Below are 6993 nucleotides of genomic sequence, written 5' to 3'. Positions count from 1 at the left end.
TCAGACCCCCAATGTTAATCAGACCTCAGATCAGACCCCCATGTCAGACATCAGCCCCTATCCATCAGCCCCCCATGTCAGCCATCATGAAGCCATGTCAGCCATTAGCCCCAATGTCAGCCATCAGACCCCCATGTCACATTTCTCCCCCTCCATGTCACATTTTTCCGCCCTCCCCCAGGGTGCGCCCTAAGGCAGCCGCTTGGTCTGCCTTATGGTAGCACCGGCCCTGGCGGCTGTTATTACTGCCACATTGGGGGTCTGTTATTACTGGCACATGATGGGGGGTCTGTTATTACTGGCATATGATGGGGGATGTTTTTACTGGCACATGGGGGGCTGTTATTAGTGGCATATGATGGGGGGCTCTTATTACTGGCACATTGGGGGGCTCTTATTACTGGCACATGATGGGGGCTGTTATTACTGGCACATTGGGGGGCTGTTATTACTGGCACATTGGGGGCTGTTATTACTGGCAAATTGGGGGGCTGTTATTACTGGAAAGTTGGGAGGCTGTTATAACTGGCACATTTGGGGGGCTGTTATTACTGGCACATGGGGAGCTGTTATTACTGGCACATTGGGGGGGCTGTTATTACTGGCACATGTGGGGCTCTTATTACTGGCACATGATGGGGGGCTGTTATTACTGGCACATTGGGGGCTGTTATTACTAGCACATTAGGGGCTGTTATTACTGGCACATTGGGGGCTGTTATTACTGGCAAATTGGGGGGGCTGTTATTGCTTGCACATTGGGGGGGCTGTTATTACTGGCACATTGGGGGGGCTGTTATTACTGCCACATTGGGGGTCTCCTATTACTGGCACATGATGGGGGGCTGTTATTACTGGCACATTGGGCGGCTGTTATTACTGGCACATTTGGGGCTGTTATTACTCGCACATTGGGGGCTGTTATTACTGGCAAATTGGGGGGGCTGTTATTACTGGCAAATTGGGAGGCTGTTATAACTTGCACATTAAGGGGGCTGTTATTACTGGCACATTGGGGGGCTGTTATTATTGGCACATTGGGGTGGCTGTTATTACTGGCACATTGGGGGCACTGTTATTACTGGCACATTGGGGGGCTATTATTACTGTCTCATTGGGGGGGCTGTTATTACTGGCACATTGGGGGGCTGTTATTACTGGCACATAATGGGGGTCTGTTATTACTGGCACATTGGGGGGCTGTTATTACTGGCACTTTGTTTTTTTTTATTACTGGCACTTTGGGGGGGCTGTTATTACTGGCGCATTGGGTGTGCTGTTATTACTGGCACATTGGCGGGGCTCTTATTACTGGCACATGATGGGGGCTCTTATTACTGGCACATGATGGGGGGCTCTTATTACTGGCACATGATGGAGGGGCTCTTATTACTGGCACATGATGAGGGAAGTGCTTTTATTATTGGCACATGATTGGGGGGTTGCTCTTGTTACTGGCACATGATCGGGGCTCTTATTACTGGCACATGATGGGGGCCTGTTATTACTGGCACATGATTGGGGGAGTGCTTTTATTACTGGCACATGATTGGGGGTTGGTCTTGTTACTGGCACATGATGGAGGGGCTCTTATTACTGGCACATGATGGGGGAGTGCTTTTATTACTGGCACATGATTGGGGGTTGCTCTTGTTACTGGCATATGATGAGGGGGGCTCTTATTACTGGCACATGATGGGGGGTGCTTTTATTACTGGCACATGATTGGGGGGAGCTCTTATTATTGGAACATTATTGGGGGTACTTATTACTGGCACATTATTGGGGGCACTATAGGGGCATCTACTGAGGCCACAAAGAAGGGGTGTTTTATATGGGGGGCTCTGTACAGTAGCATTTTATTCTGGGATACATTATGGTGGGTACTATGGGGTAGGGGGCAGAGGAGTACTATGGGGTCATCTACGGGGGCACTAAGAAGGGGTATTTTATACTTGCAAATTATGGGGGACACTGAGGGCATCTACTGGGGAATTTTATATTGGTACATTATGGGGGCACTAGGAGGCGGGTAGAGGAGCACTCTGGGGGAATTTACTGGGGGCACTATATATGGGGTATTTTATACTGGCACATTATGGGGGCACTATGGGGACATTAGCTCAACTGGGGGCATTACAAGGGGGTATTTTTTGCACTGTCACATTATAAAGAGAATTATTTCTACTGGGGGGGGGGCATTATGGTAGGCTTTATTACTCCCCCATGGTATGACCCCCCTAGTAGCAGCACCAGCCTCTGCTATCCCTCTGCCCCTTCTCCAAATCCTTATTATGAAATCTTTCTCATTAAGATAAAACACATCAGCTCTGCCGAGCCCCCGGCCAGTGTTGAAGTGGTGTCCGAGATCCCCAAGGACCAAGCCAAGTAGTTGTAAGTTTTCATGTGAAATATGTTTGTTATACACATATAGCCTACACTGTGCCACACAATATACAGTATACCTCTACACTGTGGAGTCTGTTCTATAAGCACCACATTGTTTTGTGGCGGCGGACAGAAAATAATCTGGAAGTGCCCCTCCCGAGACCAGGCTCTGGATCCGCCACTGTGCGGACCGCAATTTGTGGTCCACAGCATGGACAGCACTAGGGTGTATTCTGATGGTGCAGTTGGGTGTGGTTCAAACCATATAAAGAAATTCTTTACAAAGTCACAAGCATCCTTGGTAGTTTTCACTATGGTTGCAGTTTTGACAAGTAAACACATTAAAGGCCTCATGCACACGACCGTGTGCCGGCCAGACCCACGCTGCGGACCACAAATTGCAGTCTGAAATGCATGGGCACCGACCGTGGGGACACTGTATGCGGATCGCGGACCCATTCACTTGAATGGGGTCCGTGATCTGCATCCGACTCTCCACACTGCAAAAAAGTAGCGCCTGCACTACTTTTTTGTGGAGACACGGACAGAAAAACCACGGAAGCACTCCCTAGTGCTTCCGCGGGCTTCTGATCCGTGCCTCAATTCCGCACCGCATGTCCCGGGTTGTGGACACATTCAAGTAAATGGGTCGGCATCCGTGATGCAGGGTGCACACAGCTGGTGCCCGTGTATTGCGGACCCGCTGATTGTGGGCCGTGCAACGGCCATGTGCATGAGCCCTAAGGCCTTGTTCACATTTCCGTTTTTCACTGATGTGTGCTGTCCGCATTTTCTGCCGACAGCACAGGTACCCATTGATTTAATGTTCACATTTCTGTATTTTTTTAATGACTATGGTGTTTTATTTTAATACAGCAAGGCAATGACATCCATTTCAGATCTTTTTTTCATCTCCTCTACAGGGGAAAAGATGCCTGAAATAAAAATACCATCCACACATTTGTTTTGAAAAAAATGGCCACTAAAAAACACACATGCGGTATGGGAAAAAATGCAAGCTCTTTCTATAGCTTTTTTAAGGCCTCCTGCACACGAACATGTGCACCCCGTAGTCATGTTGCGACCCGCAAAATGCGGGCCGCAATGCACGAACACCGTCCGTGGGGCATCCGCAGCGGATCGCGGACCCATTCACTTTAATGGGTCCGCGATCCGGCCGTTCCGCAAAAAGATAGGACATGTTCTATGCGCACCATTCCACATCTCCGGATTTGCGGACCCATTGAAGTGAATGGGTCCACATCCGTAATGCGGAATGCACGCAGAACGGCACCCGTGTATCGCGGATCCACAAATGCAGTCCGCAATACGCCAATGGGGCGCACATGTTAGTGTGCAGGAGGCCTAAGTGGTAAGAAAAAGTGAGACCTAATTGGTGTGTGAAAGAGCCCTGAAGGTGCCTGCACACGGTGCAGATTACTTGAGGTTTTTCCATGCAAATTTTGTGCGGAAAAAATGCAGCGTAATACAGTACCAGGAAAGTGAATGAGATTAGACAAATCTCATGTACACGTAACTTTTTTTGTTAGGTGTGGAAATTGACCTGCTGTGCGGATTTTAACCACTTCAACCCCCCTAGCTGAAACCCCTTAATGACCAGGCCACTTTTTACACTTCTGCACTACACTACTTACACCGTTTATTGCTCGGTCATGCAACTTACCACCCAAATGAATTTTACCTCCTTTTCTTCTCACTAATAGAGCTTTTATTTTGTGGTATTTCATTGCTGCTGACATTTTTACTTTTTTTGTTATTAATCGAAATATAACAATTTTTTTGCAAAAAAATGACATTTTTCACTTTCAGTTGCAAAATTTTGCAAAAAAAACGACATCCATATATAAATTTTTCGCTAAATTTATTGTTCTACATGTCTTTGATAAAAAAAAATTTGGGCAAAAAAAAATTGTTTGGGTAAAAGTTATAGCGTTTACAAACTATGGTACAAAAATGTGAATTTCCGCTTTTTTGCGACAAAAAAAAAAAAATTTTAGGAACTCGCCATGCCCCTCACGGAATACCTTGGGGTGTCTTCTTTCCAAAATGGGGTCACTTGTGGGGTAGTTATACTGCCCTGGCATTTTAGGGGCCCATATGTGTGAGAAGTAGTTTGCAATCAAAATGTGTAAAAAATGGCCTGTGAAATCCGAAAGATGCTCTTTGGAATGTGTGCCCCTTTGCCCACCTTGGCTGCAAAAAAGTGTCACACATCTGGTATCGCCGTACTCAGGAGAAGTTGGGGAATGTGTTTTGGGGTGTCATTTTACATATACCCATGCTGGGTGAGATAAATATCTTGGTCAAATGCCAACTTTGTATAAAAAAATTTGAAAAGTTGTCTTTTGCCAAGGTATTTCTCTCACTCAGCATGGGTATATGTAAAATGACACCCCAAAACACATTCCCCAACTTCTCCTGAGTACGGCGATACCACATGTGTGACACTTTTTTTGCAGCCAAGGTGGGCAAAGGGGCACACATTCCAAAGAGCATCTTTCGGATTTCACAGGCCATTTTTGACACATTTTGATTGCAAACTACTTCTCACACATATGGGCCCCTAAAATGCCAGGGCAGTATAACTACCCCACAAGTGACTCCATTTTGGAAAGAAGACACCCCAAGGTATTCCATGAGGCGCATGGCGAGTTCCTCGAATTTTTTTTTGTCACAAGTTAGCGGAAAATGATGATTTTTCTTTTTTCTTTTTTTTTTCCTTACAAAGTCTCATATTCCACTAACTTGCGACAAAAAATAAAAAATTCTAGGAACTCGCCATGTCCCTCACGGAATACCTTGGGGTGTCTTCTTTCCAAAATGGGGTCACTTGTGGGGTAGTTATACTGCCCTGGCATTTTAGGGGCCCATATGCGTGAGAAGTAGTTTGCAATCAAAATCTGTAAAAAATGACCGGTGAAATCCGAAAGGTGCTCTTTGGAATTTGTGCCCCTTTGCCCACCTAGGCTGCAATAAAGTGTCACACATCTGGTATCGCCGTACTCAGGAGAAGTTGGGGAATGTGTTTTGGGGTGTCATTTTACATATACCCATGCTGGGTGAGAGAAATATCATAGCTAAAGACAACTTTTCCCATTTTTTTATACAAAGTTGGCATTTAACCAAGATATTTATCTCACCCAGCATGGGTATATGTAAAATGACACCCCAAAACACATTCCCCAACTTCTCCTGAGTACGGCAATACCACATGTGTGACACTTTTTTGCAGCCTAGATGCGCAAAGCGGCCCAAATTCCTTTTAGGAGGGCATTTTTAGACATTTGGATCCCAGACTTCTCACACTTTAGGGCCCCTAAAAAGCTAGGGCAGTATAAATACCCCACATGTGACCCACTTTGTAAAGAAGACACCCCAAGGTATTCAATGAGGGGCCTGGCGAGTTCACAGAAAAAAAAAATTGGGGTATAAGTTAGCGGAAATTGTTTTTTTTTTTTTTTTTTCTCACAAAGTCTCACTTTCCGCTAACTTGGGACAAAAATTTCAATCTTTCATGGACTCAATATGCCCCTCAGCGAATACCTTGGGGTGTCTTCTTTCCAAAATGGGGTCAGTTGTGGGGTGTTTGCACTGCCCTGGCATTTGAGGGTCTCCGCAATCATTACATGTATGGCCAGCATTAGGAGTTTCTGCTATTCTCCTTATATTGAGCATACAGGTAATGAGATTTTTTTTTTCCGTTCAGCCTCTGGGCTGAAAGAAAAAAATTAACGGCACAGATTTCTTCATTCGCATCGATCAATGTGGATGAAAAAATCTCTGCCAAAAAAAAAAGGAGGGGAAAGGCGTCTGCCAGGACATAGGAGCTCCGCCCAACATCCATACCCACTTAGCTCGTATGCCCTGGCAAACCAGATTTCTCCATTCACATCAATCGATGCTGATGAATAAATCATTGCCCGGATTTTTTATTTATTTTTTTATATACAAAGTGTTTGCAAAAGCATAGGAACACCGCCTCCTCCTCAGCTCATATGCCTCGGCAAACATATCTTTTACTGCAGAGGAGAAATCTCGTCTTGCAGCGCTGCATACACCGACTTGTGTGTAATCTGACAGCAGCGCAATGCTTCTGTCAGAATGCACATCAGTGCTGCAGCTAGTCGATCGGTTGGTCCACCTGGAAGGTAAAAAAAAAAAAAAAAACAGGCCGCAACACAATAATTTTATTAACTTTTGAACAAAACATATAAAATTTAACTTTTTGAACTGAACATTAACCTTTTTGCTTACTGGTGATTTTTTTTTTTTTTTTTTACCTTTATAGGACAAACCTCTCCTTCCCCATGGGACAATGTGCAAAGCGCAAATCGCCCAAAGATGTGGCGAAGTACATTATGCACTTTATCCCAGGGGAAAGGAGAGGTTTGCAGCAGCTGCATGTGAATGGGCCCTAATAGCCCTGTGTGCCTGTCCTGGTGAGATGTGATCCCTATGCTAGGTGTACCTGTGTGTGGTACTTCCGGAAACACTCCCCTAAGCATAGGGCAGGGTGGTCAGGACAGTCAGGACAGAAATAGCGGGTGTCACGCCTTATTCCACTCCTGCTACAGACACAACATC

Source organism: Bufo gargarizans, chromosome 3 (assembly GCF_014858855.1).
Source record: "Bufo gargarizans isolate SCDJY-AF-19 chromosome 3, ASM1485885v1, whole genome shotgun sequence".
Taxonomy (NCBI): Eukaryota; Metazoa; Chordata; class Amphibia; order Anura; family Bufonidae; genus Bufo; species Bufo gargarizans.
Note: the sequence above shows the minus strand (reverse complement) of the source record.